This window comes from Parasteatoda tepidariorum, chromosome 9, assembly GCF_043381705.1.
Source record: "Parasteatoda tepidariorum isolate YZ-2023 chromosome 9, CAS_Ptep_4.0, whole genome shotgun sequence".
Classification (NCBI taxonomy): Eukaryota; Metazoa; Arthropoda; class Arachnida; order Araneae; family Theridiidae; genus Parasteatoda; species Parasteatoda tepidariorum.
The window spans coordinates 70,646,035-70,653,980 of NC_092212.1; positions in this window are offsets into that span (position 1 = coordinate 70,646,035).

Consider the following 7,946-nt stretch of genomic DNA (forward strand, 5'->3'; position numbering starts at 1 on the left):
TATATATATATATAGAAATAAGATGAAATAAGCAAAAAGTGAAATTAACATTAAGGGGGGGGGGTCCAAACTTAAGACCGCTCTCCCGACAAACTATTGGTGCCACGTACCCCTTCCAACTATTATGTTTGAGTCCTCTCGAGCAAGAAGATCCTATCATTAGATCACAATTTATTCAGGGTGGTCAATTTATTTTTTTGCGCAGTGTGCTTAAAAAAAATATGTGTAGTTGCTTCTTGTCTTGAAATTTCATTTCTGTTCTAACACCCTCGAAATACACGCCAAAAAAAAGAAATTTACATGAATAAACAGATTGTTTATTTATATGTACTTTATGCAAATGGGCAATTCTGAATCAATCTGCACCAAATTTGCCGTATATACGTTCAAAGACATGGCAGACCTGTCTATTTCAAAACTCCGTTTGCTCGTTAGATCGCCAAAAAAAGAATTTCTCATTGGATTTGACAAATATTTCAAAATATAAGTGATTTGCTTCCTTGAAGCTGTAATAAATTAACAATTAGACTTATCACTTGTTCTTATGAATTATTTTTCTAATATTTTCTATGTTAAGTTATAACAAGTTGAATCAGCGTTAATAATTTAGCAACGAATATGAATGAATTCATCGTATTCGTATTTTAAATGGTGATAAATGATTTTGTTGAGTTGAGATTAATATTGACTTTTTGATCATTTATTTTTTTTAACTCGTACATAGAACGGGCATTCAGTTATTTTATTAAATAAAAGAAAAATTTTGAATTATTTGTTTCTAGGAATAAATTAAAATCTTTAGGAAAAATAATTGACATTTTTTTCATTGTTTGAAGAAATACTTTTTGATGTAAAGATTTTATAAATAAGAGAGCTTAAAGTTTTTATTGTTCATTAATCCTTTCATTAATTTTGAAATGACTGTTTCTTTTAATTCCTGGAAAGAAGTAAATTATCCTTGTTGTTCCGGCAAAGAATTCCTGTAGTTACTAATGGTAATATATATTTTTTATCAAGGCAGTTGCAAAAAATTTCATATCAAAGCGTTTTTTTAATGAATTAGATGTATTTAAATGAAATATAAAAATACCTGTAGATACTGTTTTCATTGATAAAAATTATAATTGAATTTTTCGTTACAAATTTTGCTTTTTAAAATCGTTTGAAAATCAACCACACGGTAAAAAATTCTGGTTAAATTAGGACGTAAAGTATCGACACTTTGGGTGCATCATCTGTAAAAGCAATTTTACCGTAAAATCTATTTTAATTTAAGATATTATATAGTAATTTTTACAGCAATAATTATTTCATTATTCAAAATATTAAATAATTAAGAAGTATATAGGTATTTTAAGTCTTTCACTTATTTTATAAAGTCCATTTAATGTTTTTCCATTTATTACCTATCCGTAAATTTCTTCTATTTAAAAATAAGAAATCAGAGATCTAAAAGTATTTCTGAAACGTTAATGCAACAAAAAAGCCCTGGTGTAACGTTACAGCTGAAACATCTTTCTCATCAATTTTATAAATCATTGAAAAATCTTTTTTATATTATAAATTGACTTATTTTTTTAAAAATATTCTACAAAACATCCATTGTTAAAGCTTATAATTAGTCAAAATGTCAATAAACAGTGCTTATCAGTAAATATAAAAATAAACATTTGATATTTCAAAGCATGTCATAAAGTTATTGCCTTTTCTCCATTTTAAATAGGAAAAAAATGACGTTTGGTCTAATTTGCTAATTGTATAGTCTTTTACCAAATTTCCTTTTATATTATTTTAGAAAGATAATTAAAGCTTGTCACACAAAATGATTGACACTTTAATTAAAGAAAAATAAACTCAGTGAATATTAGTTTTAATGCAAGTCAGATTCTAAAACAAAATTCGCAAGTGAGATTTTAAATTTTGACAAGGCAAATGTTGAAAACAAGCAAACTAATTTAGTAATTGTAATCACTCTTCTTGTTTTATTGTTTTTATATATGTGGTATATTATTAAATAAAATGTCTACAATTGTAATTGTGCTCTTGATTTAGGTGGATTTAATGAAATAAGCAGAATTATTCATGAAAATAATAAATGGTTTATTATTGTCAATGCTTATTATTGTTTTTGATTTATTGTCGAAACTAGCTATAACAGTAACATTATACTGAGCTAAAAATACACTGTAAAATATTCCGAATCAAATTACAAGTTAAAGTACCTATATTTTGAGTGCATGCTCCTTAAAATCTTTTTTTACCGAAAACTCAACTTTCACAGTAAAATATTATACAGTAAATTTTATAGTAATATTTATATAATTAGAGTGATTCAGTGATTTTACGATAATTATTGTTGTAAAAATTACGATACAAGTTTTTTTTTAAAATTTAAAGTGATTTAGCAATTTTACTGTAAAAATTAAGGTTTATCAGATTTTTTGTTCCGTAACATGTTCCAATAAAAATGGACTATACGGTGAAAAGTACCAGCAACTTGAGTTGCTTTAATCTAAAGCTCTTTTCCTTGAGCATTTGCCTATTAAACGGCTAAAAATTACAGATTAAATTTGAAATAATTTAAGTTGTGAATTCTTTTATTACGGCAAAACTTTGTTCTATACAAGTATTTTTAAATTAACAATTCCTTTGATAAATTAGAATTTTAATGAGAAATCGTTTTTAGCCTATTTTTTTAGTATCTTGAACGTGATTATTTATACTGCAATCGTCATTGTACGTTTTTCAAAATTACTGCAATTTGCTGCAAATTATATCATTGAAATTTAAATTTTGTCAGCATTTTTTCATATATTAATTTGAAACTAATAAAAAAATCTAACTTGATTTACAAAAAAACGTTTCTATTAACACAACTGTCGATAAACACAACAGTTTTAGCACAACTGTCAAGTGACGATATTAGAGTAATGCAAAAATCGCTTGTACTTCATATATTTCCTTTTAACTCTGATAATTTCTTAGTTAAATCTTATTGTGTTTTTTAATTAGAGCAGACAAAACATGGAATTTACATAACCTTTATTAAACTGTCGAAATTTAAAAGAATTTTTACAAACAGAAACTAAAAATATTTATGCATACACAATTAGTAAGACTAAACACTTTTCAACTCCAGAAGTTATTCATGAAAAATCATGTTGAAAAAATATTGTATGACGTAATGAGAGTTTGGGCTTACGATTGAAATAAAAATTAACTTCTAAGAACTATATTTAAATAATATTCCTTTAAATACTAATAATTAAGTCCGTGACATATGATATACGGAAAGAAGAATAAATCCATTAATAAGTTTTTTCTCTCGTTAAAGCAGTATCTTAATAAAATTTATAAAAAAGAGATTGCTATAAAAAACGGAAAATTAATTTTCTTAATGAAGTAATCATATCTTTTCCTTATATCTGCTTAAGAAATAAAATAACTGAAGAAAAAAAAATACATTTAAAAATTAAAAAAATCTTATAAAAAATAGCGTTATTATATTATAAAGAAAATGGCGGAAAGTATTAAATATGATTTTTGGAAATTGCTGATACTAAGAAAAAAATATAAAAAAATATAAGAAAACGTTCGCTTAAAAAGAGTATAGATATTGTAATGAGATTAAACTTCTGCGCAGAAAATAAAGCAATTCTTAACACAGGATCAAATTTCATTTCGTTTTCTTTTTTCTTTAATAGTCTCTATGCCTCGTAATTTAAGACTCTTTCGAAAGAAAAACATTTTTGTATTAGAAGTTATTTGCGAACGGTACTTTCGCACAAAATTGCAGCCAATTAGAGGCAATTAATTTTTTTCTAGTGGAATAATATAATGGAAATAGAAATGCTTGGGACATCAGCATATTTTTTCATTTCGTTGAAAAAATTCAGTAATTTAATTATTTCTAATATATTTAACGCTTATTTATGCATATTTTTATATTGCTTTTAACTAAAAGATATCCCTTCCTGAAAATTAAAAAAAAAATAATGCGATGAGATTATGTTCAAATATTCAAATAATCGATTAAAGTTCTCACAGTTTATTTATATATTATGAACTAAAAAAATGGTAGCGAATTCGATTACATATTGATTATTTTTTCAGGTTATTTTTATATAAGCAAGTTAAAAATATCTCAACGAGAGTGCATTTAAATAAAAAAAAACGTCTAAAGAAGAATTTTTAGCAATTATTTTTTGAATTAGTGAAGTTTATTTTGTATAAGAATGTTTAAAGCTAAAAAATACGAATCGAACACATATTCAGATTAGTGATTATTGATGTTAATGTATCATAATAATTGAACCAATGAGCAAATGTAAGTTTCAGCTAAAACCATACAAAAGATCTGATTTTTTTGAGGTAAAAATAAGGTATTCTTTATGAGGTGTAAATGAGGTAAAAACTGAGGATATTTGTTGAAGTTTCAAAATATAATAACCATTATGAACTTTCAATGACTGAACTTTATATTAAAATATTTGTTGCTTTTATGTGACTTGTTCTTCGTTTTTGAGTAGGTTATTATTGTTAATTTTGTTTTATTTTCATCTACTTTTCTCTATTTCTTTTCCCTGCATAGTGCAATTGATTAATTAAATAGTGTAAGGATGGATTTTCCAATAAAGCACTTCGCTAAAAATATATTTTACATTTTCTATTACTCTAAATAAAAAATGAAGAAAAACTTGTTTTCATATATCATTCAAAGAATACCACTCTATTAACTATGATTATCATACTGCAATTTTTAACAGTTAAAACCCACTTTAAACTGCGCGTGATTTGAATTTGCTTTATAGATGGTACAACGTTAGAAATGTCTCGCAAAAAATGTCTAAATAACATTTTATTGAACAGTTATTGAAGTTATACTTCTTATGCGACATCCAACAAGGTTGCGTTAAATGCTTAACGCTACATTTTTATTGGCCGGGAAATCACGTGGTAGGATCCAGTTTTCCCTCATTCATTTCCATATTGTTTTGGTTCTCACTAGCATAAAAATAATAAAAGTNTAAAACAGAGAATAACATATATTTTTTTCAAAAATTCGAAAATTTTGAACCGAAACACCCCTTAGACCCCTTAGACCCCTTAATACAAATACATTTTACATGGCGAGACGATGAGGCAACCACAAGCACTTCCACTGGTTCAAGAGGTCCACGAGGGAAAAATGAACAACATCACCGTGATTACAGAGCACGGAAGCGAGCGGAGCAGGAAAAAGAGTCGTTGAATAGAACTAGTGATCCTTCTACGACTGCTGATTCTTCTACAATTAACGTCGCAGGTTACGAAGTTTAACTTCTTCCGCCCGGAGGGACTCCACGCACTATTTTTTTTACCATATTTAAACATGACAGTCAAATAACTATAAATAAGATTGTAATTAAACTATTAACTATGAGAAAAATCGTTTATTAGCTGTTTTCACCTGTTACCGTAAAACAACTAGAATATTATCGCACCAACTAAGCCCACCTAATGACCCATTTAGTTCCTGGCAGTTGCGATGAAATTATAACCGAGAGAGCTTATCTGTCAGTCGTATTTCCTACAGAACGTTGTTCGAGTTCCAGCGCTGGCACCACAATATTTTCTCCATTTTTACAGTTTTGAAAATATGCTAGTTGTAAACGTTTAAAAAACCATAAAGGTAAAAATGTTCTTTACCGTAAACTATACGGTTAATCTGATGGATTGACTTCTGCCTGTAGTTTAACCATAATTTTAGAATGAAAATTCCAACAGTATATAATATAAATACATCACATATTTAGAAAATTCTATTAGCCTTCCATTGAGTGATATATTCAATAAACCAATGAGTAATTGCTTTGTTCTCAGAATATTAAAATTGAGTATGTCTGTTAATCTATGAAGTTCAGTATTTTATATGAGATAATGGGTTTTAAATTAGAAACGATGACCTAATGGAATTTATTATTCCCGCTCCGATTGTTAAGTGGATCATTCTAATTCACTTTTGGTGAATAATTTGGAATTTAATATTAATTCATTAACAAGACTAGAATATGATTTCCAGGGGATTAGTAAATCATTTAATTTATTAATATTTAATTAAGTTTTTGATAAAACAATTTACAATTCTTTTAATTAATTGATATGACAGTTATTTTGGCATTTTTATTATTTTTTTATTATTTGTTGATTTATTTAAATTTCGTTCAGGTGCGGTACTCATTAAATAAAAGCTACAATATTAATTACAAGTTAGATATATAATACTTGCTCATTGATGCTCATATTTCAAAGGACAACAAATGAGGCAATACCTGGTATAATTTTGTGCTTAAAATTATAATCAGAAAAGGCTTAATATTTAGACATGTTTACGAAAACTGTAATTTTGAACTGCTCTTTGTAAAACTGTAATTTTGATAAAACAATTTAAAATTCCTGTCAATTAACTGATATGACAGTTATTTCGGCATTTTGATTACCTTTTAATTGTTTGTTGATTTATTTAAATTTTGTTCAGGTGTGGTACTCATTAAATAAAAGCTGCAATATTACTTACAAGTTAAATATATAATACTTGCTCATTGATGCTCATATTTCAAAGGATAACAAATGAGGCAATACCTGGTATAATTTTGTGCTTAAAATTATAATCAGAAAAGGCTTAATATTTAGACATATTTACAAAAACTGTAATTTTGAACTGTTCTTTGTAAAACTGTAATTTTGATAAAACAATTTAAAATTCCTTTCAATTAATTGATATGACAGTTATTTCGGCATTTTGATTACCTTTTTATTGTTTGTTGATTTATTTAAATTTTGTTCAGATGCGGTACTCATTAAATAAAAGCTACAATATTACTTACAAGTTAAATATATAATACTTGCTCATTGATGCTCATATTTCAAAGGATAACGAATGAGGCAATACCTGGTATAATTTTGTGCTTAAAATTATAATCAGAAAAGACTTAATATTTAGACATGTTTACAAAAACTGTAATTTTTATTGTAGTAATTTTTTTTCAATTAACTCTTGAAATTTATAATGATTGATCCAATGATTATTAATTTTAAATTTTTTGAATTAAGCATATTTTACATAAACCAATATGGATTTATTGAAATAGTTTTTAAAATTCTACAGAAGGGTTTATATTTTACTTTCATATGCATTGCCGGAATTTCTAAACAAGCGACAGCTGTCTACTTATCCGATTAACAATAAAGTTTATAGCTAAGAACATTTACTCACCTTTAAGGGCTTGAAACCGTTTACAACTGGTACTGTTGTAAAACCGTGAATACAAAACTATACGGTTTTGTAACCATTTACAACTAACATACTAACATAGTTTCTAAATCATAAAATTGAAACTATAACGGACATTGGAGATTTGTGGATGCTGCGTCATGTATGCGCATATGATAGTTTCATATTCAAATGATCTATTGTCAGCGATTGAAGACAGCAGGACACTAGAAACTCTTCGTTTATTGAAAGAGTGGATGAGATATTGGGTTCTTTGGGGTATTCATCCACTTTTCCTTCGAGGTTAATATCTTCCTTACCTGTTCTATGCATGATTCTGTATCGCCTTATGAGATCATCGCCAACAAAACCAATTATTTTTATTTTTTGAAATGCCGGATGCTATTAAGGCAAAGTATGAAATAATCGTCCTGATGAAGTTAGTATGTAAATGATGTGCATGTTACTGTGAATGACCGAAATCGGTGGTTGTTGACTTTCACCGGTGAATGTTGACAATCAAATTAGTCGCTTTGGTGAATGCCCGAAATATTTATTACATCCGATTTGATATTAATTTATTCGTGGATATAATTACATTTATTCGTTATTTTAATACTTACTGACGATAGATTACAACAAACATCAGTGTTTGGAGTATCGGACAAATATATACCGGGCAATGGCACTTGAC